The 24,992-nt window shown below is 41.2% G+C and overlaps 1 pseudogene; it reads left to right on the top strand.

The window, feature by feature from the left end:
• The first annotated feature begins 5,974 nt into the window (after positions 1–5,974).
• On the top strand, positions 5,975–6,668 carry LOC128573143 (3-beta-hydroxysteroid-Delta(8),Delta(7)-isomerase-like; annotated as a pseudogene).
• Positions 6,669–24,992: the final 18,324 nt, after the last annotated feature.

The following is a 24,992-nucleotide window of genomic DNA, read 5'->3' as shown; positions in this document are numbered from 1 at the left end:
AGTGGCTGCTGTAAAACTCAGTGGCATTTCCAGGATTAAATCCAGGATTTTAAAAGGAAACTTCTCAATTCTCATGATGACATTAAGGGTTGTTTCTCTGAGGCTTTGAGATCTCCCAGTTTTCCCAGCACAAAGGAAATTTTTTTTTTTTTTTTTTTGAGATAGGATCTCCCTCTGTCACTCAGGCCAGAGTGCAGTGGTGTCCTCATAGTTCACAGCAACCTGAAACTCCTGGGCTCAAGCCATCCTCCTGCCTCAACCTGTGAGTAACAGGTGCATACCACCAAGCTCTGGCTAATATTTCTATTTTTAGTAGAGAGGGAGTCTTGCTCTTGCTCAGGCTGGTCTTGAACTCCTGAACTCAAACGACTTTCCTGCCTTGGCCTCCCAGAGTGCTAAGGATTACAAGTGTGAGCCATTGTGCCCAGTTAGGAGATCATTTTAACAGTCCCTCTGATACCAATGTGGTTAGACAGTAAAAACTGGGGTTCCTTATTATACCAGAATCTGCCCAGCTGATATCAAGAACCCTGAGCTGGGATAATGGAGCAGGCAGAGCCTCACCACCCCTGACGGCTACATTTTGGACTTGGGGGTTCTTCCGGCCTGTTTCAGATCCCCATGGCTGCTGGGCCATGACCTCAATGACTGCATCCACCACGTCCTCCTGCTTCCATCTCAAGGTTGTGTAGTGGGAACAGTGAATACTGGGACTCTGGATTGATGGAGACAGGTAAACAGATGGAATAAGTGAATTTAATTGATTTGCCCAAGTTATGAGTCTGGTAAAGGAGCAAGAATGGCTTGGTAAAGAAGAATAAACTTAAAGCAATCTAAGTGAGATAAAAAACAATAAAAATTATTTTTTTAATTTTTATTTCGTTTTATTTTATTGTATTTATTTTATTTATTATTGTTTTTGAGACAGAGTCTCTCTCTCTCTCTTTTTTATTTTTTTATTTTTTTTGGTTGAGAAAGAGTCTCAAGCTGTCACCTTGGGTAAAATGCCATGATGTCATAGCTCGCAGCAACCTCAAACACTTGGGCTTCAGCTATTCTCTTCCTGAGCCTCCCAAGTAGCTGGGACTACAGGCGCCTGCCACAAGGCCTGGCTACTTTTTGTTGCAATTGTCATTGTTGTGTCCTACAGGTGCCGAGCCAAAGATTCTTAATTCACTAAAGAAGACTTTAGCTGGGACTGCCCCTAAAAAATAAAATAAACAACCCTCCCCAACAATACAGTATAATTAGAAGATGGTCAAAGGATGGGTCTTACCAAAGATAAGCGAGCTGAGACGCATTGCATTTGAAACATTTGGGTCTTTCTTGGCAAGAGACTTTAGCCCTGGGCTGCTCATGTCTCTTTTCCCCTTCCAGCTTTTATTTATTATAAATAAAGATGACCTCCAGACCTGAACCTTGCTGGCCAGGACACTCCCCTAAAACATTTTCTGCTTCTCGCCTCCCTTTATTTTTTTTTTTTTAAACCATAGGTATGTAATAGAAATTCTGTCCCTGAAAGTAATTGATTTACTTGTGCTGACATCATCAAAATGTCTCCACATGAATTTGATTTCATGTCTGAGATGATTAAGAATACATATTTCTTACCCTTAAAAACAGAAAGCCATGTTTTTCTTTTAGGAAAGGAACTCACCCCTGAAAGACTTGGGCTCTGTTCAAAATTCCCAGCACATGACTGGGAGGCTCATCTAAAAAGTGTTTCTCTTTTAACATTCCCACGGTAAATGTACTGAAGGCAGAAATCCCCCATACATACAAAACCTCTGAAAATTTGATTCAGATCGTAAGTATTTCAATGAAGAACACTTCTGGACTAACGTGCATTTTTTTTTCCATTCCTTTAAAAAAAAAAAAATAGCCAAAACTCTCCACCCATTCGCTTATGTCTTTAACATCTTAAACAAAATGAATTAATGGCTTTTAAACCCTTAGCACTACTAAAAAAGGAAAGTGCTTTTAGTCTGACAACTTAAATGATAAGTTGCAGCCCAATGTGTTTTGAAATGGGCTAAACATAAATCCGTCTTCAATAGGGAGTTTTAATTGGAAGCCATGGTGACCCTTAACTCCAGTGGAGCTGCCACACAGCTTGTGATAATGAAGACTGACAAATTGTCTTAGCTGGATGTAGACTTTCAAGATACTCCCCGCAAGGCCTTGGCCATTGCAGGCGTTAGGAAGGAGCCAGGCATTACCTGGGTGTAGGAAGACCACAGAAGTCCATTTTAAAAGACTGGACAGGGGACCCCCCCATGGGGGAAGCAGCTTTCTCAGGGACAGAAAGGAAGGTAGGAGGATGAGAAATATATCTGAGCAGTGGGAAGCCCAGGGAAACACCTCTGAAGTTTAAAAAGGAGGAGGAGGGCAAAAGGAAGAAAGAGTCTGTTCTCATGGAGAATCCTGTCTGCTTGTGGCCTGTTGGGGAATGAAGTTATAGAATCTCCTTGACCGTCCTGAGGTTGGTGTGAGAGGGGTCACAGATCTCATGTAGAATGCAACGAGAAAAGCAAACCAGAAAACAACAGGAGTTTGAAGTTTAAGAGTGTGCTGCTGAGCAAAGATTGTGATGTTGAGACCATTCCAGGAGAGGAAGTTTTAAGGCCAAAATTAAAATAGCACATTTGTTCCTTGCGATTTGACTTCAGAATCCCCCAAAGGCTCCTTCCTTGAGAAGCCTTATTTTTCATCTGAGAGATGTTGTGCACCATATGGATTTTTTTTTCTTTTTGGTTTACATATTGCATTTGCCAAGAATGTCTTATGAGACATGGCACCTCATTTTCCACGGGTGTCCCAAGAGATGACAGGTACCGTCAAAGCTCTCTGTATTTGCTCTGGTAAATGTAAATGTGTGGAATAAAACAACACTATTTAGGAAATAAAATGATACTCCTGTAACTTTTACGCTGTGAAAATCATAATTATTGCAACCTCAATACTTATTACCACTTAATGTTCAAAGAGCACCAACCTTCACTTAGAAGCAAACTAAAATTGGAACCCAGCCTTGACATTGGGCTGTTAAGACTCAGAGCTTCCAAAGAAACCATCAACATGTTTCAACAGTTTGACTTAATTTGCAGGAAAAGCCAACCAGCGATTGACCGCATAGCCTGAACATGTTGACCTATTGCGTTGTCACCTTGAAGATTTACTTAGCCACTGTGTTCATACAGAAGTGAGGAGGTAGCTCTGGGACGGCCATTAGGTGAAAAGGAGAAATCTAAAGTGTCTGCAATTCTCCACAGTTGTTGCTGGCTTGGTTTTGGATATTGCCAGTCCTCAAAGGGATGAGCTCTACTGAAGTGGACTTAAAATGGAGTTTTAGGGGTGTGAAATTTCAGGGGAACACATTCAACCTTCCACTGACAATCTCCTTTAGACTTCTTTGGCTCCTCTTCCCTGTTGCTGGCAGTCTCGGGATAACAGACTGTCTCATGATCTTTCAGCATCTTCTCACTGGCTCTCAGACTTACTGGGTATTGCACTGTGAATCTGGAAGGCGCGTCGGGATCTTGGTTAACTAAGAAACTGTCTTCACTTCTTAAACACAGTTAAGGTTGAGAACACCTACTCTTACCATCTGATGTTTTATATCTGCTGACTCATGAAAATCTTCTCCAGTGCTCAAAACGCACCTGTAATGACCAAAGAGAGAGAAGGAACAGGGCCCTTGGCTCTTTGAAGATCTTGCCTGGTGCTCCCATTAGGGGTTTTGTTTGTCTGTTTTTTGCAATTTGTAATTACTGTGCACTACGCTGTTTCCCCCAAAAGAAGACAGTGTCTTATTTTAAGGTGTGCTCCCAAAGATGCACTAGGTCTTATTTTCAGGGGACATCTTATCTTTCCTGTAAGTAGGTCTTATTTTCGGAGGATGTCTTATTTTTGGGGAAACGGGGTACATGTTTCCCAAGGAATATTCCAGGAAATATAAAACATATATACTCACAAAAAAGTATTTTAAAATATTACTTATATAAATAAAAAGTATAAGTTGTCTTATGCATGTTATATGACAATATTCACAGTAAGTTGCTAAAGTACTAAAAAAAAACAACTTTTGTATTTAGCACAGTAACTTGAAGAAATGCAATTGAACCTTTGAACAACACAGGGGTTGGGGCACCAACTCCCTGCTTCGTGAAAGCTTTTCATACAACTTACAACTCCCTCAGAATTTAATTACTAACAGTATACTGTGGCCTGGAAGCCTTACAGATAAACAGTTAACCTATATTCTCTAGTTGTATTCTGTGCTATATTCTGATAATAAAGTAAGCTATAGAAATGAAAATGTTACTAAGAAAATCCTAAGAAGAGAAAATAAATGTACTATTCGTTAAATAGAAGTGGATCATCATAAAAGTTATCAACCTCGTAGCCTTCACCTTGAGTAGGCTGAGGAGGAAGAAGAGGTCTTTGCTTTCTCAGGGGAGGCAGAAGCGGAAGAAAACTCCTGTATGTATGTACTTGCCCTTTACAAACACATGTTGCTCAGGGTCAAATGTAAAAGGAACAGGAGAATATAACAACAGCAACCACTTAGCTGAAAAGTCAGGCGGGCTGTCCACCCAGTGTTCTACCTTTGGTCATTCTGTTTCCCTTCTAATTGATTTGCTTTTGTAACTACCAGTTTTCTTAACCTCAACAAGGTTGGCCAAGTGTACAGACACCTGGCAAAAAATGATACCTGAAACTAAAGGGGTTAATACATTGTGGTGCTCTAAACACATAATCATAGTCGTTTTCTCGTATCGAGCATCAAACTGTGTGCCAGAGGTCATAGCAAGTGCTTTATACTATTTAATATTTTACTTCAATTAATCCTCATCCCAGGAGCATGGCTTTGAGGGTGAAGCAGGGCTTGCTTCCCTTTCTTAGCATCGCCGTTTAACCAGCTGTGTGAACATAGAAAAGTTACTTAAATCTCTCAAATCTCTGTTTGTTCAGCTGTCATCAGGTAATGCAGTGGTCTCCGACCTTTTTTGCATCAGGAACTGGCTTCATGGAAGACAATTTTTCTATGGACCAGGTGGGAGCAAGGCAGGGGATGCTTTCAAGATGATTCAAGGACGGTATATCCGCACCTCAGATCATTAGGCATTAGATTCTTATAAGGAGCCCATAGCCTAGATCCCTCACATGCCCAGTTTACAGTACAGCTCGAGCTGCTATGAGAATGCCATGCATGTGACAGGAGGTGGAGCTCAGGTGGTGATGTGAGTGATGGGGAACGGCTAGAAACACAGATGAAGGTTCCTTCACTCCCCTGCTGTTCATTTCCTGCTCTGCGGCCTGGTTTCCAACAGGCCATGGACCCATACCTTACTATGGCCTGGGGGTTGGGGACCACAGAGGTAATGGACATTATCTGACAGTTTCTGAAACTAACTTCCCAGATGAGTAATTAATGCATTCTGGATTTGACATAGACTGTACGTGAATACCGCTTCCTACCAGGGCTTGCCTTAGCCTTCACAATTCTCTTTCTATCACCCAAATACTCCCAATTCCCTTAGGCTTTTTTTTTTTTGAGACATTGTCTCACTATAGTGCCCTGGGTAGAGTGCCATGGTGCCACAGCTCACGGCAACCTCAAACTCATGGGCTTAAGCAATTTTCTTGCCTCAGTCTCTCAAGTAGCTAGGAAAACAGGTGCTTGACAGAATGCCTGGCTATTTTGTTATTGTTGTAGTAGTCATTGTTGTTTAGCAGGCCCAGGCCGGGTTCAAACCACCAGCCCCGATGTAGGTGGCCAGCGCCCTAACTGAGCTATGCGTGCCGAGCCACCTTTAGGCTTTTCTCATGGATTTCATTTATAAGTCATTGAATCATCTTCACCATTATTTCTGAATCAGACCCAAAGTCTCCACAACTCATTTTAGTTAAGCTCTAAGTAAAATGGAGCTGTGATCATACTCTAAGCAGCCAACAATCAGCCCAAGAAGACATGACCACCAATGGTGGCCCCTTGCCCCCATACTGGCCTCAGAACCTAAGGCTGGCTAACTTTGTACCTAATGAATACTCCACTTGGCATCTCCTGGCTGGCCTTTTCTCTTTCTGTGCGGTCTTAGTCATGACCACATGGCATTTGTCCAGTCTCATTGCAGTTGTCTCACTGGGGACTTGGAGGCGACTGTCCCTGTTCTGGTTTGCAGTGTGTGGGTTTATTTACCTGATTATTGAGGGCTGGTTCACTCTCTACCATGAGGACCTTCTTGAAGACAAAGCCTTCTTATCCCAACTCTGGAAAGAATATGCAAGGGAGATAGCTGATACATCCCGTGTGACAATCTCATAGTATGCATGGAAATCATCACAGTTTTACTGCGGGGACCACTCAGCCCGTGGGTGTGATCGCCTTTCTCTACCAGCAACCCTTCTGCTTTATGCTACAGCTTGTGGTCTCTGTGGGCCAGATCTACTGGGACATCTTATATATACTTCCTGACAGAGTACCGGCACAGATTCCGGCATGGGGAGCTGGGCCATCCCTCTACTGCTGGTTTTACTTTGTCTTCATGAACTCCTTATAGATCGTGCTGCCTGGAATCCTTATGTTTGATTCTGTGAAGCAGCTAACACGTGCCCAGAGTGTGCTGGATGTGAAGGCCACGAAAGCCAAGAGCAAGAAGAATTAAGAAGAAGTGGACTGGACTCCAAAAACTGGCTAATTGGGAGCTCTGCAACTGCAAGAAGAGTCCAGCCCTGCTCCCATAGGTTAGAGGGACAAAGCTAATTGATATGTCAAATTCAGGCTGCTGGATCAGGGCTGGGAAAGAAGGGGGCCATGTAAAGGTATAAGAGAAGCCAGGAGGTCTAGGATGGTGGCAGTTTTTTAAATCAGGGGATATTGCAAGAAAAGAAAAAGAAAGAAAGAAAGTGTTCAGAAAATAAAATAAAATTCATAAATAAAAGATGTTGATTCTACAAAAATAAAAAAGGTTAATGCCTGTGACTCAAAGGAGTAGGGCGCCAGCCCCATATGGTGGGTTCAAACCCAGTCCCGGCCAAGAAACAAAACTTAAAAAAAAAAAAAAAAAAAAAAAAAAGACTTTATATAGTAAGGACCTATCTGAAGTTGAATTAAAAAGAGATGGGATTAGCATATGCTTGTGGCATACCCTATATATACAACACCTACCCTCTAATCCCTAAAATATCCCCATAAAATAGTTGCTCCTCGATTTTGAATGGAGAAGCTGAGGCCTGGACAAGACAAACGCCTTGCTCCGACTTCACACAAACCCTGTAGCAATTTGGCTTTCCCTTCTCTGATCCAATTTTCATTAAATACCCACACTCTGTTCCTACTCATTTTTCTGAAGGAAACAACAGCGCCACGCTCCCTGGAAGATCTGAATGAATAAGATGTTGGCTTTTTGTTTTATAAGTACATAAATAGGGTTTGAAGTTTTTATATCGCTAAGGCTAGATCGGCCTTGGGCAGAGTGCTGTAAGTGTAATGATTAGAACCACATTGAAGCGAAAATAAAGTACAAATGGTATTTTGTAAAGTAAAACTACTCAGTTCAGGTTTTTGGTGAGGACTGCTTTCTGGCTCACTGGGGACTTTTAAAGCAATATTATCAAAACAACTTGAAACGGAATCAAAGGAAATCAATTCCTTAGCCATGTTACATTGAGGACTATTTAGATTGAACAAAGGAGGACAGAAAGTGAGGAGGGTAAGGGATTCTAAAAGGATCTCTCTGCATGCAATTCTTTAATGACACATCACCTCTCTCCCCTGCATTTCAGTATTATCCATGTGGCTGCCTAATGTCAACTGATGTGGTAATCAACCTCGTAATATGCCATGTTCCATATTAAAGTTTGTTTTTGGAATGAGGAAGATGAAAATTAAAGAGATTCCATCTTATCTACATCTGAAGTACTGGCAGATGCCTTGGTCTTTTTGTGGTCTCATAAGCGTTCTAAAGTATGAACATGACATTGAAAAAAAGATGGTAGTTTATTGCGACTTCAAGGAATCTTCACAAGCTTCTTCTGTGTCTCTGGCAGTGAGTCTTCATACATCTTGTTTACCACCTTCCAGCTTGTTGTCTCAGCTACAGTCTTGGCTTTCGCCTTTGGAAATCTGGCTTCTCTTTTTGGTGGGACTCCCTGGAAGATTGACTTCTGATGATGTTTTCTCTGTATGAATGAAAGCAGCAGTTTCTTATTTGAGAAGAAGCATTTTTAGGGTTTCATCCAATTTGTCAAAAGAAAAGCCCTGGGGTGAAATCTCTCCTCCACAAGCAAGCTAATACCTCCCTTATCTCTGATATCTCCAGCTTTCCCTTGGAAGATAATACAATGCAATTCCTTGAGAAACAGGTTTGTCCCTCAGAGAAGCCCAGAGAACCTTTAGGGGTCAGTTCAAAGGCTGAAAGTTCAGCCTCCAAGTCCTCCCTGCACTCTGCCCTTGTGCTGAGCCTCTCAGCTATGGTGACAATTAACAGCCACATTCTAGGTGACGTGGAAACTTGATCACCACTTCGGTCCACGGGCCATCAATTCTGTGACCCTGGGGTGAAAGTCCCCATGTCATGTTACCTCTTCCCTCAGCCAGGCCATCCCCCCAAAGCACTGCTTTTCCATTTGTATTTATATTCTCCTGGCCCCTTTCCTGTTCTTTCACACGAGGCAGCTGACAGTGGTAATAAATGTGGCCGTACTCAAGGATGGGGCTGTGACAGGTTCAATAAGGAGTGGACTGATTTGTTGCTTTGGGGTTGAAAGCTCAGACTTCCATGAAACAAAAATATTATATTCGGGGTAATGATTTATGGCCTCGACTCCTGTTTGATTGTAGACCATAAATACTAGCAAACGGCACTTACAGCATCTCTACAGGACATTAGGAACATAGTCAAGTTTATTTTATATGGCAATTACAGATTGACTATAAGCATGGACATAATTTGAAAGACGTTATTTTCCCCCAAATAAGCCTTTGCAGATGATAATGTTCAACAATGATTTTTGTACCCTCCAAACTTATCCATGTGACTCTGAAGTGCTCAAAGAAATCCAATAACAGATCAACTAGAGAGACAAGCTGATGCCAGCCAATACTGTGACACCGATGTCATCTTTTTTTTCCTACCCTTTTTTTTTCTACCTTCTCAGCCCCAATTGCACAGTCTATGACTAGCATTATTCCTTCAAAACTTAGAAACCACTAAATCATCTCATTGTAAACTTGCTGACCAGGATGACAATGTAAACTTTGCACAATGTCTATAATTTCCTTGTGCCAATTTCATTAGCTATGAAGCAGAAATACCTTCTCCAATGGACAGTGTGGGCTTTCCTCCCATCATTTCTATTTGCTTGCCTCGTTTTCTCGCCCTAGAGGAGGTTTTGATTTTTCTTCTCATTTGAACACCCCAAAGTCTTGGAGACATGGAGATGCGACACCATTTTCCCTTTATTGTAACTGAAGCCTGTTCTAACCAGAATGAAGAGGAATGCCTTGTGAATGGGACACTCCATTTATATTGCAAAAACATGTTACTCCCAGGAGGAATGTATTTATATTCTTTATACTTAGTGTTCAGTTAATTGATTTATTTAAAGCAATGAATTCTCTTTTTCTATGATACAGATTTTGATCTCTATATGGAAAGAGAGAGCTTCTATTGAGTTATGGGGGTTAGATCCCAAAGATACTATTTGATACGCTGTCAGAGGAAAGTCTCACTGCAGATACAGGTATGGTTTCAGAGCTAGTGTGCATTTATTATTACAGTAGGTAGGCACTTTTTCCTCCCTGTCTTATTTGAGTGACTTCCCAGAAGATAGAAACCAACTAACTCTTTATTTTGGCAGCGTCCATCCTAGGTGTTCTTTTAATGGGTATTATCCTGGCTAAATTATAGATGAGCTTGATAGTAAGACAAATGCCATTATCTGTGTTATTTATTCATGGGATATCGTCTGTAACATACCCACACTAGTTTTTCTCAAAGTTTGGTATTGATCAATTGCTTTAATCAGTTGTACCAAGGGACAACTGAAAGATTCAGCAATCACAGCTTTGAGTATCAGCATCGCTCTCTGGGTTTCTGCCAGGCTGGGAGTGAAAACTGTGGCTATTTTCAAACTCTTGGTAACGAGGAGACTAACCAGAAGTAGATGATGGCTCCTTCCATTTAAATGAGTAAATGTCCCTCTTCCCATGTCCCTCTTCCCTCCGACTTCACAGGCACGAACTCCTCACTTTGACAGTCGCATTGAGTATTTGTTCGCACGCTTTGTTCTGTTGCGGTATCGGCTGGAAGAGCTACAGACACCCAGCTCCCAGCCCTCTGTTAATGATACCCACATATCTTTTCAAGACTTTGCTTTTAAAGCAAGGAACGAAGTCTGCTAGCTCCCCAGAAACCCATGGCCAAGACCTCGGTAGCTAATCAGCATTCTGTCCAGAAGCAATTAAAGATGATATAGTTGGGGCCCTATTTTTATTTATACTGTGTAATGAGGCTCCAAATTAAAAAAGTTATATCCTAATCTCCATTAATGTAAGGAGTTGCTCTCTTGCAAGTGCAGCAATCCATAGTAGGAGACAAATTGATCATTTTTACACTTTTTTTCAGTGCCAAGATTCAGCATTTCCTGAGGACAAGTGCTGATGTAAATAGCGGGAGACCTGCCCCCCTCCTCCGGTCCTACTGTGGAAGTGGGTTTCATTTGAATGATACTATACGACAGCCTGTGCATTTGTGGGCAATTATGGCACTCCTTGGGTGGTATTAGAAAGCAGAAGGTCAAAGGATGGGGGCTTTAACTTCCTAAGAAATGCAGTAATGACCCCAAAATGCACAGCTTTGATACCTTATTACAATCCTAAGATGGAATACATTAAAATAAAGAAAACAAGGAACAAAGACATCAGTGGGAATTGGTAGATGGGGGTCGGAAATTAATGTCAGACCATCATTAAGTCATCCTGAGATTTCTGAAGGCATTTCCAAATGATTATTCCCTCCCAAAGGTTTATTGCTTTCTCGTGCCTCATGCACAGAAGCTGATTGTCCAGAAAGAAGTTCTGAACAGTTCCTCAACATGTCCTAATGAAGTTGGTTAGAAATAGAAGAACCATTTTTTTTTTTTTTTTTAGTTGAGAAGTGAACTTGGCCAAGGCTAGTGGCCATCAGCACTGCTTTTAGATTTTATCCAGATGTCTGAATGGAACAGAACCTTGTTGAGTAAATTAAGAACTTCTGAGAAATTCAAAGCAGTCTGGATAAACACAAGTCCTGTGTTAGGCTAAAAAATGGTTCCCCCCAAAATATACCCATGTCCTAATCCTGGGAATCTATGAATGTTTTCTTACATAGCAATTTTTCTTTTTCTAAAAAAGGGTTTTTACAGGTATGATTGAATTAAAGACATTGAAAAGGGGAGACTCTCCAGATTGTTCATGTGGGCCTTTAGTGCAATTATGTACTTCCTTAAAAGAAGGAAATCAGAGGGAGAGTCTACACACTGGGCACTTAGAGAAGGATGCAGAGATTACAGTGATGTGCCCACAAGCCAAAGAGTGCTGGGAGCCTCTGGAAGCTGGAAGAGACAAAGAGCAGATTTTCCCTATACTCTCATGAGAGTGCAGGACCCTGCCTATGCCTTAATTTAAACTCAATGATACTGATTTTGGACTCTTGCCTTCAGAACTATGAGAGAACAAATTTCTGTTGTTCGAAGCCTCCCAGTTTGTGATGTTTGTTAACATCAGTCCCAGGAAAAGCAATGTAAGCCTCCAACAGGTTTGAGGCTACCAGTGTCTCAGGCTCCACCCCTTTCTGGACTATTCGTCAAGGTTGCACCATGGATATATTTCTACATAATACACTGTTTTCAAAGAATCCAGAAGTATAAAATGCCTTGACTGACTGCCATTCAGCTGCTCTCATACCTGCTATATTTTCTGAGGGAATCTGATACGAGGGTTTAAAGCCTCATAGACACTTTTTTTTTTTTTTAAATAAGCTCACACCTTTCCTTGCCTTTGTCATCCTTTCACCCAAAATTTTCCTTCTTGTTCTAGGAACCTACTAGTCCATTTGCCATAGAGACCTTATATCATTGCCATCTCCCTGGTGGGGACCCATCAGAGTACAGAACTCTGTCATCTTTCTGTCTTCTGTGGTGCTAGACCATGCTTCACATCTTAAGCAGCAATGTTTCTTTGAATAGGGTTTCCTTCACTGAAGACTACAGGAGCTGTCCAAGGCACATCTTATGTTTCTGCCTAGACCTGGAACACCCCATATGACAGAGAAGTAAGAGCTTAGACAGCTCCATAGGTCCAAACTGTGAGCCATGAAGCCTGATACTTCTAATGGATGCCAAATAGGAGAAGGTGTGGGTTGAGAGGCAGGCTGAAGCCAAGGAATGGAATGAGGTGGAGGAGGTTAAAGAGACTCCCAACTGCTACAAAGAGATTTGAGGAAACCATAGTGTGTGTGACTGTGAAAGCCACTTAAAGAAATGGAATCCAAAAGGCCATGAATGATACTATAGGCATGCCGTGGAGATATTGCAGTTTTGTGTGCAATAAAGCAAGTATCACAAGCAAACAAGTCACATGAATGGTGTGGTTTCCCAGGGCCTATACTTTATGTTTACGCTGTACTGTAGTCTATTAAGTGTGCAATGGCATAATGTCTAAAAACACAATGTATTTTTACCCCCAAAATACTTCACTGCTAAAAAATGTTAACGATCACCTGATCCTTTAAGAGTTGTCTCATAGGCTGAGTGCAGTGGCTCACACATGCAACCTTAGCACTCTGGGAGGCCAACGCAGGAGGATTGCTTGAGCTCAGGAGTTCAAGACCAGCCTGAGTAAGAACCAGACCCTGTTTCTACTAAAAATAGAAAAATTAGCTGGTTGTGTACCTGTAGGTGGTGGGTACCTGGTTGAGAGGCTAACGCAGGAGGATTGCTTGAGCTCAAGTGTTTGAAGTTGCTGTGAGCTATGTAACGTAGGGTGACAGACTGAGACTCTGTCTCAAAAAAAAATTATAAATAAGTAATAAATAAATCAATAAATAAACAGTTGTCTCATCACCTTTTTGCTGGTCTTGCCTCAGTGTTGCTCCTGGTGAAGGTGCTGTGAACATTGTGGAATCACTTGTAGATCACTGTGGATCAGTGCTACTGACTGATCAGGGTGGTGGTTGCTGAAGGTTGGGGTGGCTGCTGAAGGTTGGGGTGGCTGTGGCCATTCCTTCAAATAAAACAATAATGAAGTTTGCAGCATGTATTGACTCTTCCTTTCATGAATGATTTCTCTATAGCATGAGATACTGTTTCATAGTATTTTACCCACAGCAGAACTTCTTTCAAAACTGAAGTCAATCCTCTCACACTCCAACTCTGCTTTGTCAACTGTTTCTATCTCAAGGAATGACTTTCTTTGCTCATTAATAAGAAGCAACTCTTCATTCATTAAAGTTTTATCATGAGACTGCAGCAATTCAATGATGTCTCCAGGCTCCACGGCTAATGCTAGTTCTCTTGCTACTTCTACCACATCATCAGCTACTTCCTCCACTAAAGTTTTGACGTCCTGAAATCATCAATAAGGATTGGAGTCAACTTGCAAATTCCTAATAATGTTGCTATTTTGATCTCCTCTCATGCATCATGAATGTTTTTAATGACATCTAGAATGGTGAGTTATTTCCAGAAGGGTTTTGATTTATTTTGCCCAGATTCATCAGAGGAATAACTACCCTAACTATAGTTAGGAATAACTAACTATATAAATCTATATAGCAGCTATAGCCCTATGAAGTGTATTGCTTAAATAGTAACACTGGTAAGTCAAAATCCCTTCTAGATCCATGGGCTACAGAATGGATGTTGTGTTAGCAGGCATGAAAACAACATTCATCTCCTTGTACTACATCTCCATCAGAGCTCTTGGATGAACAGGTAGGTGCATTGTCAATAGGCAGTAATATTTTGAAATAAATTTTTCTTTGATAGGTAGGTCTCAACAATGGATTTAAAATATTCAGTGAACCATGCTGTAAACATATGTGCTGTCATTCAGGTTTTGTTGTTTCACTTCTGGAGTATTCAGCATCATTTTTAAAGGTCTTAGGCTTTTCATAATGATGATTGAGTATCTGACTTCAGCTTAAAGTCTATACCTGCGTTAGTCCCTGACAACAGAGTCAGACTGTCCTTTGAAGCTTTGAAGCCAGGCATTGACTTGTCCTGTCTAGTTATGAAAGTCTTAGATGGCATCTTTTTACAATATCAGAATAGAATATTTACATTGAAAATCTGTTATTGTGTGTAGCCACCTTCATCAATTATCTTAGCTAGATTTTCTGAATGATTTGCTGAAGCTTCTACGTCAGCTCTTGCTACTTCGTCTTATACTTTCATGTTATAGAACATACCTCTGCTGGCTTCTGACTTTTCTTCTGAAGGTTCCTCACCCCTCTCAGCCTTCGAGGAGAGTTAGGGCCCTGCTCTGGATTAGACTTTGGCTTAGGGAATGTTGTGGCTGGTTTGATCTTCTCTCCAAACCACGGGAACTTTCTCCATACCAGCAATAAGGTTATTTCACTTTCTTATCATTCACATGTTTATGAAGAAGCACTTTTAATTTCCTTCAAAAACTTTTCCTTTGCATTTACCACTTAGCTCACCACTTGGTAATAAAAGCCTAGTTTTTAGCCTATCTCATCTTTTAACAAATGCCTTCTGCACCAGGCTCAATCATTTCTAGCTTTTGACCTCAAATGAGGGACACGCACTTCTTCTTTCACTTGAAGGCGATTGCAGCTTTGTTACTTGACCTAATTTCAATCTTGTTATATGTCAGGGAATAGAGAGGGCTGAGAAGAGAGAGAGAGATGGGGGAACGACTGGTTAATGGAGCAGTCAGAACACACACATTGATCAGTTAAGCTCATCGTCTCATAAGGGTGCCATTCCTGGCACTCCCAACAATTATTAATACAAAAGCAATATGAAAAATCACTCATCACAGATCACCACAACAGCCAGAATAATAATGAAAAAGTTTTAAATATTACGAGATTACTAAGGGGGGACCCAGAGGCACAAAGTGAGTGCATGCTGCTGGAAAAGGAGAGACACAGGGTTGCCACAAGTCTTTGATACATAAAAACACAAGACCGGGGAAGCGCAATACAGGCCATCTCTGAGTTACAAACATCCGACTGACATTCAACTCGCACTTATGAATGGAGGTTGTTACAGGTAATAGGTAAATGTACCTGTTATGACTTACATACAAATTCAACTTAAGAACAAACCTATGGAAACCTTTCTTGTTAGTAATCTAGGGACTGCCTATAAAGTGAAGCGTAATAAATTGGTGTGCCTATAGGTCAGTGATGGCCCCCCATCACCCCTTGTGTGGATGGGGTGGTCCCAGTTCCCTGCCTCATCCCACATGCATCATGTCTATCTACTCAGGGAGGTCACAGTCACTAGGTGCAGAGCCCCCACGGAACAATGCTTATGTAGAGGTTAGGGGTCAAAACTGGACTCTGGGGTGCTCACGGAGGTCTATACTCCTCTTAGTCTAACTCAAGCAATGTCTTAATTTTTAATTTGCAAGGAAATTAAGGAGGAAAAAAAAAGCAAACCTATTTTTCTCTACTCTCATATTCAACACAAAATGGTCAGACTTTTGTAAGTTTTTCCCACACACCAGGATTCGCACCAACTGGGTGTCCTATCATTTAATTCACATGGAGATAGGTCAGATCCCACAGGCTCAGATCCACAAAACTGCCCCCACTTCAGAGGCCAATTGCAAGTAGTCAGTGGTCACCTTTACCTCTAACTGATTATTACTCAGGGCTCCCACCAGCCCCTTCTCAAGTTTTCTTGGGGTATTTTGGAATTTCAGATCAACACGAGGTTATAAACTACTAGGTTACAATGTTTGCATTTGTCAAGTAAGCTCTCTGTTGAGCTATGTCCTGCCCATTAGGTGAGAACTTACCAACCCCCCTCCTACCACTGCTCCCCTCACCTTGATTGAATTGAATTTTTCTCTCATGTGGGCATGTCTTAGTTCATCTACTGGCTTCATGTTAGTATTGAGTACATTAGATACTTGTGACACTTTACCAAGAAGAAAGTGTTTCCATTCCATCCAGGTTAATACAAAAGATGTAAAGTCTCTTTTTAATGGTTGAATAGTATTCCATGGTATGCATGTACTACAGCTTATTAATCCATCTATGGGTTGTTACCAGGGCACTTAGGCTGTTTCCACATCTTGGTGATTGTAAATTGAGCTGCAATAAACAATCTAGTGCAAATGTTTTTATGATAAAATGATTTTTTTTTTTTTTTTTTTTTGCTGGGTAAATGCCTAGTAATGGGATTGTGGGATCAAATGGACAGTCTCTTTTAAGTTCTTTCAGGATTCTCCATGTTTTTTTCTAACAAGGCTGTATTAGTTTGCAGTCCCACCAACAGTGAAAAAGTGTTCCCTTCTGTCCACGTCCACACCAGCATCTGTAGGTTTGGGACCTTCTCAAGTTTGATTAATTTGCTAGGACAGTTCACAGAACTCAGGGAAACATGCATATTTAGGCTTCAAAATTTATTATAAAGGGTATTACAAAGGATACAGATGAACAGCCCAATGAGGAGATGGACAAGGTGAGGTAGGAGGATGGGCAGAAGTTCCGTGCCCTTTCTGAAGGCCACCCTCTCAGCCTCTCTTCATGTTTTGCCACCTTGAACTTGTTGTTCAGGTTTCTGTAGAACTTGATCTCTAGCCTCTGCCCCTACCCACTCAGAGGTTCACAGATGGGGCTGAAATTTTACACCCTCTAACTCTCTGATCACTTGGTCTTTGTGGTTACTGGCCCTATCCATAGCCTGTGTAGTGGCCCCAGTCTAAACTCTTAGTATAAACTCAGGAGTTACCCAAGGGGTCATTACAAATGAGAAAAGATACTCCTTAGGAAATCCCATGGGTTCCTAAAGAAACATTTAGGAAATCCCAGGGGTTCTAGGAACTCTGTGACAAGACCTGGGAACAAAGACCAAATATATTACATATTGCTCCCAGCACCATTACCAACTATAATAGCAATCCAAGGAACTGGGTGTATTCAGTAAACTGAGTCCCAGGGTGGCTCAAGGACAAATGTATGTAGACTCTTGCTGCTAACTTTGTTTTTGTTTTTTTTTTTTTAATTAAATCATAGCTGTGTAATTAATGTGATCATGGGGCACCACACACTGGTTTTATAGACCGTTTGACACATTTTCATCACACGGGTTAACATAGCCTTCCTGGCATTTTCTTAGTTATTGTGTTAAGACATTTACATTCTATATTTACTAAGTTTCACATATACCCTTGTAAGATGCACCGCAGTTGTAGTCCCACTAATCTCCCTCCCTCCAGCCAGCCTCCCCCCTCCCTCCTCTCCCTTTCTCCCTTCCCCCTATTCTTAGGTTGTAACTGGGTTATAGATTTCATGTGAAAGCCATAAATTAGTTTCATAGTAGGGCTGAGTACATTGGATAATTTTTCTTCCATTCTTGGGATACTTTACTAAGAAGAATATGTTCCAGCTCCATCCATGTAAACATGAAAGAGGTAAAGTCTCCATCTTCCTTTAAGGCTGTATAATATTCCATGGTGTACATATACCACAATTTATTAATCCATTGGTGGATTGATGGGCACTTGGGCTTTTCCCGTGACTTAGCAATTATGAATTGGGCTGCAAGCAACATTCTGGTACAAATATCTTTGTTATGATGTGATTTTGGTCTTCAGGATATGTGCCTGTAGAGGAATTATAGGATTGAATGACAGATCTATTTTTAGGTCTCTAATTGTTCTCCAAACATCTTTCCAAAAGGAATGTATTAATTTGCATTCCCACCAATAGTGTAGAAGTGTTCCCTTTTCTCCACATCCATGCCAACATCTCTGATCTTGGGATTTTGTGATATGGGCTAATCTTACTGGAGTTAGATGATATCTCAAAGTAGTTTTGATTTGCATTTCTCTGATGATTAAAGATGATGAGCATTTTCTCATATGTCTGTAGGCTGTGCACCTATCTTCTTCAGAGAAGTTTCTCTTCAGGTCCCTTGCCCAGCTTGCGATGGGATCACTTGTTCTTCTCTTGCTTATACGTTTGAGTTCTCTGTGGATTCTGGTTATTAAACCTTTGTTGGAGACATAACCTGCAAATATCTTCTCCCATTCTGAGGGCTGTTTGCTTGCTTTACTTACTGTGTTCTTGGCTGTGCAGAAGCTTTTTAGTTTGATCAGGTCCCAGTAGTGTATTTTTGAAGCTGCTTCAATTGCCTGGGGGGGTCCTCCTCATAAAATACTCACCAAGACTGAGTTCTTCGAGGGTTTTCCCTGCACTCTCTTCTAGTATTTTTATAGTTTCATGTCTTAAGTTTAAATCTTTAATCCAGTGAGAGTCTATCTTAGTTAATGGTGAAAGATGTGGGTCCAGTTTCAGACTTCTACAGGTTGCCAGCCAGTTCACCCAGCACCACTTGTTGCATAGGGAATCTTTTACCCACTGAATGCTTTTAATTGCTTGTCAAAGATCAAATAAATAGCTGGGTTCATCTCTTGGTTCTCTATTCTGTTCCAGACATCTACTTTTCTGTTTTTGTGCCAGTACCATGCTTTTTTGATCACTACCAATTTATAGTGTAGTCTGAGGTCTGGTAGCATGATTCCTCCTGCTTTGTTTTTATTTCTGAGTAATGTCTTGGCTATTCGAGGTTTTTTTCTGATTCCATATAAAATGAAGTATTATTTTTTCAAGATCTTTAAAGTATGACAGTGGAGCTTTTAATAGGGATTGCATTAAAATTCTATATTGCTTTGGGTAGTATGGACATTTTAACAATGTTGATTCTTCCCAGCCATGAGCATGGTATGTTTTTCCATTTGTTAACATCTTCAGCTATTTCTTTTCTTAGAGTTTCATAGTTCTCTATATAGAGATCTTTCATGTCCTTTGTTAGATAAACTCCCAAATATTTCAACTTCTGTGGCACTACTGTGAATGAGATAGAGTCCTTAACTGTTTTTTCACCTTGACTATTGTTGGTATATTTAAAGGCTACCAATTTATGAATGTTGATTTTGTAACCTGAGATGCTACTGTATTCCTTGATCACTTCTAAGAGTTTTGTAGTAGAATCCCTGGTGTTTTCCAGATATACAATCATATCATCTGTGAAGAGTGAAAGTTTGATCTCTTCTGACCCTATATGGATACCTTTGATCACCTTTTCTCTTCCCTAATTGCGGTGGCTAAAACTTCCATTACAATGTTAAACAATGTTAAAGAGCTGTGGGGACAATGGGCAGCCATGTCTGGTTCCTGATCTGTGTGGAAATGATTTCAATTTAACTCCATTTAATACGATATTGGCAGTGGGTTTGCTGTAGATGGCCTAAATTAGTTTAAGAAATGTCCCTTCTATACCAATTTTCTTAAGTGTTCTGATCATGCAGGGATACTGGATATTATCAAAAGCTTTTTCTGCATCAATTGAGAGAATCATATGGTCTTTGGTTTTCAATTTATTTTTGTGCTGAATTATACTTATAGGTTTACATATATTGAACAAGACTTGAGACCCTGGGCTAAAACTGACTTGGTCATGATGTATAATTTGTTTGATGTGTTGCTGGATTCTGTTTGTTAGGATCTTGTTGAATGTTTTTGCATCAATATTCATTAGTGATATTGGTCTATAATTTTCTTTTCTTGTTGGGTCTTTTCCTGGTTTGGGGATCAGCGTGATTTTTGCTTCATAGAACGTGTTGGGTAGTCTTCCTTCTTTTTCTACATTTTGTAACAGGTTGAGTAATATAGGTACTAGTTCCTCTTTGTAGGTTTAGTAGAATTTCCCTCTTAGGATTGCCTTTGTGGTATCCCAGAGGTTCTGATAATTCGTGTCTTCATTGTCGTTTTGTTCCAAAAATTTGGCAATTTCCTTCTTAATCTCATCTCTGACCCAGCTATCATTCAGCACAAGGTTATTTAACTTCCATGTTTTTGTATGAGTATGCAGATTCCTATTGTTACTGAGTTCAACTTTTATTTCATGGTGGTCTGAGAAGATGCAAGAAATAATTTCTATTCCTTTAAATTTACTGAGGTTAGACTTGTGACCTAAGATGTGATCAATTTTGGAGTATATTCCATGGGCTGATGAGAAGTATGTGTATTCAGTTTTGTTGGAATGAAATGTTCTGTAGATGTCTGCTAAATCCAAATGTTGGATGGTTAGGTTTAAATCTAAAATTTGTTTGCTCAGCTTCTTATTGGAGGATCGATCCAACACTGTAAAAGGAGTGCTGAAATCTCCAATTATTATGGAGCTGGAGGAAATCAAGTTGCTCATGTCTGTTAGTTTCTCTTATAATTGAGGTGCATTCTGGTTGGGTGCATAGATATTAATAATTGAAATCTCATCATATTGAGTATTACACTTAACAAATATGAAGTGACCATTCTTATCCTTCCTTACTTTTGTTGGTTTAAAGCCTATTGTATCTGCAAATAGAATTGCAACACCTGCTTTTTTCTGATTACCATTTGCCTGAAATATGGATGACCATCCTTTCACCCTGAGTCTGAATTTATCTTTTAAGGTAAGATGTGACTCTTGTATGCAGCAAATATGTGGCCTGAGTTTTTGTACCCAGTCAGCTAACCTGTGCCTCTTTAGAGGACAGTTTAAGCTGTTCACATTAATGGAGAATATTGATAAGTCTGGTAAAATTTGGGTATTTTGGTTATTCATGTTACCAGAATTTTTCTGCTGATTCCACCCCATTATTGTTTTACACATGTTTGATTTTTCCCCTGGAGTTTTGTCGAGGACCCATACAGTGCTATGGCTTGAGAAACTGGGGACCTGTTTGGTGAGGTGGGGCTAAGACAGAAGAGGTTCTGTCTTATTTTCAGCTGGTCTCTGTTCGACCCTAGTGAAACAGTTACTCTGGGCTGAAGTCTTAGCTATGGAGAAATACCAGCAATTAAGTCACCCTGCCCCCCACAGGCAACAGTTGGAAAAGGAAAATCAAACCTTCCTACAACCACACACCCAGGGCATCACCTGAATAGTCCCCGGGTGATTGGCTCAGTTCAAAAGGTCCAAATCAATTGTCTCAGTCAGCACCTGTCTCGGGTGGGAAAATTTAAAAGGTCTCTGGAAACTGGATTGCAGGGGTCTGGTGACTATTCAGATATGGCTTGCTCCAGGGCTCCGTGGAGTCAGGAGGACCCACCCAGCAAATAGATCAGTCTGGGAAGGTTGATGCCTCCTTCTCCACCTTGCACCTCTGTCACACCCAGTCACTGATAGCCCCATAGGGCTGTGACCCAGTTGCCTGTAGTGAACAGATACTCCAGGGGTTTGCACCCGCCTGAATCACAAGGAAATCTATTTGTGCTCAGCCAGGCCACTGTGCTCTGACTTTATCTAGCGGGGGTGGGGGATGAGGCCTGACAACCTCAGGTGCTTGATGGAGGCTGGGGGTGTTCACTCAGTTCCAGCCCGGCCCCTGATTGATGTTACTGACAGAATAGAACAGAACAACTTTGCAGGAATTTGTTTCTGTCCCTGCTAAATTCCCCTGCAGAAGAGAAGCTGTTTTGAGTTCCCAGATCCTGCACCCCAGGTCATGTCATTGCTCCTGCAGCTTTGTATTCTGTTAGCTATCAGTTCTAGCCACCTGTCTTCGTTTGTCTATAGTCTGACGATCCCCTGAGGGCCGAGTGCATCTTAGGCTCAGTAAAGTGGTCCTCTGGCTCAGCCCTGCCCTGGGAACTTCCTGGCTCTGCATGTGCGTTTCTAGTCCCCGTGCTCCACCCAGGCCGGTACCTCCCCCTGCTAGATAGAGTCAGAGTGCAGGCAAACCCTTTACTCACAGGGCCTGTGTTTCCATCTCAGATCTGTTCTGTGGTGCTTGCCACCTGAGTAGATGCCCAGCCTCCTCTGGTTGCCCAGGGAGATGGGGGTGTGGCTTCGGAATATCCAGGAGTGAGCCCTATTGTTGCCAAAAGATGGCTGCTGCTCTGTGCCTCGGGGCACCACTGCTGTGGTGTGGTTCCCTCTCAGCCAACTGTCCTCTCCTCATTCCCATGCCGCAGAGTCAGCACTGACCAGCTGCAGTTTAGACCCTGTCCACACCCCTCAAGAAATCACCCAAGAATCTGGACACCTGGGGGATAGGCCTCCAGACCTCAGAGTGAGAATGGAGGGGAGTGCTGGGAGCTCAGGGTTGCTCATAGCAAATATATACAGTTTTATACAGTTTTATGCGGTGACACACTAGTAGGGGAGGTAGGTCCAGTTTTTAGAGGGTCTCTCCCGTGGAGTGTAGTGGGAGGATCTTTGAACTCTGCTCATTTGTTTGTGGGGCACTCTGAGCCGTTCTCTTGGGGGAGGGGACTCCCATCCGCTTCGTGATGGATTTTGTACCTTTTGTTTTTATCCTTGGGGTTGCAGCTCACCTCAGTGGGGTTGATGTGCGTTCTTCAACTTCTCTCTTGGTGCAGCTCTAATCCACCAGGTTACTTGCTAAATTTCTGTCCTTTAACTCTCCTTCTGGATGGGAGCCTCTGTGGAAAGTTGGCTTCAGTCAGCCATCTTGTCTCCACCCCCTCTTGGTGCTAACTTTGAACACTGACTTACCACCGAATGAAAGTTGTCTAACCTCAGGTGCGCTCATCAGTGCTATTTATAAGAAAAAATTCTCCATCCTTCCTCATGTTATCTGTCATATGAAGAGTTCATTGGCTTCTTTGGTGTCAGAAATCCAAGTAATCCCTGTTTGATGGGAGAATACAGTGCTGGCTGGACTTGCTACTTACATTATCAGCATTCCTACCTGGCAGGGGGTAGCACTGCCTCTGCTGAGAATTCCAGAAATTCGCTATGTAAAGTTTAGGAAATAAAACTCCCTTTCTCCCAGGAACACATTCCCAAAGGTGTTTTATTTCACATGTAATTTAATAGTCACCAAGGGACCAAAAGGAAAAGAGAGATTTTTGTTTATTTGTTTATGTCTTAAGGCTATAGTGAAATAAAACTCATGAATAACTAGAGCTATTAATGGAAACCATTTCTTAGGAACATATCTCTTATATTCAGACAATGACTGGGGCATTTATAGGAGAAAATGGAAAAATAATAATTATTATTATTATAGTTTATAATTATTGATTAAGCCTTTGCCTGTGCCAAAATACAGATGATGTCATGGCATCCTTACAACAACCATGTAAAGGTGGTACTGTTATTAATCTCAGTTTTACAGAAACTGAAGGCAGCAAGGTTAAGAAACTTGCTGAGTTCACACACAGCTACTTGCTGGTTGAAATCTGCGCCCAGGCAATCTATCTCAGGAGCATGTGCTCTGCTGTGTGTATATGGGCTAAAAAAATTTATACTTTTGTAGCAGGTATAAATCTTAGTCTATAAACTCAGATGGTTTATTTTCTGTTATATACATCAACTTCATGTCATGACTAAGCTCTTTCCCCCACTGGGCTGGAGGAGGTAAAAGCTCGACCATTTTTGGAGCTTCTTCATCTTTACCTTCAGCAGGACTGAGCAGGACTTGGGGACCTGAGTGACATGTCGAGGGATCGGGTAGGCTGGGTACTCTGTCTCTGACTGTCTGGTGGTTGCTGAGAGGCAGGTTTTCCCTGCCCATATGTTAATCTCTCTGTGGCTTTTGTACTAATCTTGGGACCCAGAGTCTTGAGGTACTTTTCTCAGTATTCCTCACACTCACATGTCCTGTGGTCTTGCTCTAAATCAGGGTGTTACCAGTGAGCAGAGGGCAGATCCTCCTGCTGCTCTTGAACCAGAGAAATCTTAGTTGCTCTCAACAGAAGGGCGACGTTCCCCTTTTGCACCCTCCCTCTGCCTGTGTGTTTTTCTCTCTCTCTCCTCCTAAGAGGCATGCACTATGCACTATTTCTTGAGCCAATAGTTCTCTCAATGGATTTAGAATTTTGACAACTTTTACCAGAAAGAGCTCTACCAAAAATCTTCAATAGCATGGACCTTAATGTTATCAACAAGAGAAGGTCAAGGCAGACTACAAGTAAAAGTGTTTTCAAATATTGCAACCGATTCTCTTGCCACATCAGCCTTCACTTATTTCACATCAACAGCCTGTTTCTACACACAGCCTCATACCTGCAAACATAACTACACAAACAGAATTTCATATTCTTGTGATACTTGATAATATTTCTCTTCTCCTATCAGGTAAAGCTTGTCTTATCTGGCTTTGCCTCTGACAACACTGATGTCCTAGTAAAATACACCCAACTGCTCCTCTATTAAAATTGTGCATTACAGAAAAAATTTTAAAACATGAATAAAATTGTACATTACAGCTGATGCCTGAGTGGTTGTAGGGAACTTATAGATGAGTTGACTGATTGCTTTCTATGTGTCAATTCAGGCCTCAGTCCTTTTTAAATATGTCTTATAATTTATGTCTTAATTTATGAATTATCTCAGAAGATCTGATTGTTCGGACTCCATCATAATCTAGTTCAATTATTTGAATACCCAGGAAGATTGTTAAAGGAATATTTAAATGTGGTATCCCGTGGAAATTAGGAACACTGGGTTATAATGTAAATACATTCATTCAGAAACTAGGAGGTGGGGGACCCTTCCAGCTGTAGTATTTACTAGTCGCATACATTTCGATATTGACTTGTATTTTTTCAATATGTGTACAGCATATTGTTTATATTTTGCCTTGTGTGTGTCTTCCTGTCACTAGTAAATCCCTGGGCTGTTAGAGCATAAAGGACATGTGTAAGGATGCTTTCCCAATAGAGCTCATCTTCAGTAATCATTGTATTTCCTCAGTTTAGTGCCGCCTCCTTACCTCCTTACTGGAATAGAGC

The sequence above is a fragment of the Nycticebus coucang genome, chromosome 20, assembly GCF_027406575.1.
Source record: "Nycticebus coucang isolate mNycCou1 chromosome 20, mNycCou1.pri, whole genome shotgun sequence".
NCBI lineage: Eukaryota > Metazoa > Chordata > Mammalia > Primates > Lorisidae > Nycticebus > Nycticebus coucang.
This window is presented reverse-complemented; position numbering and strand designations above follow the sequence as displayed.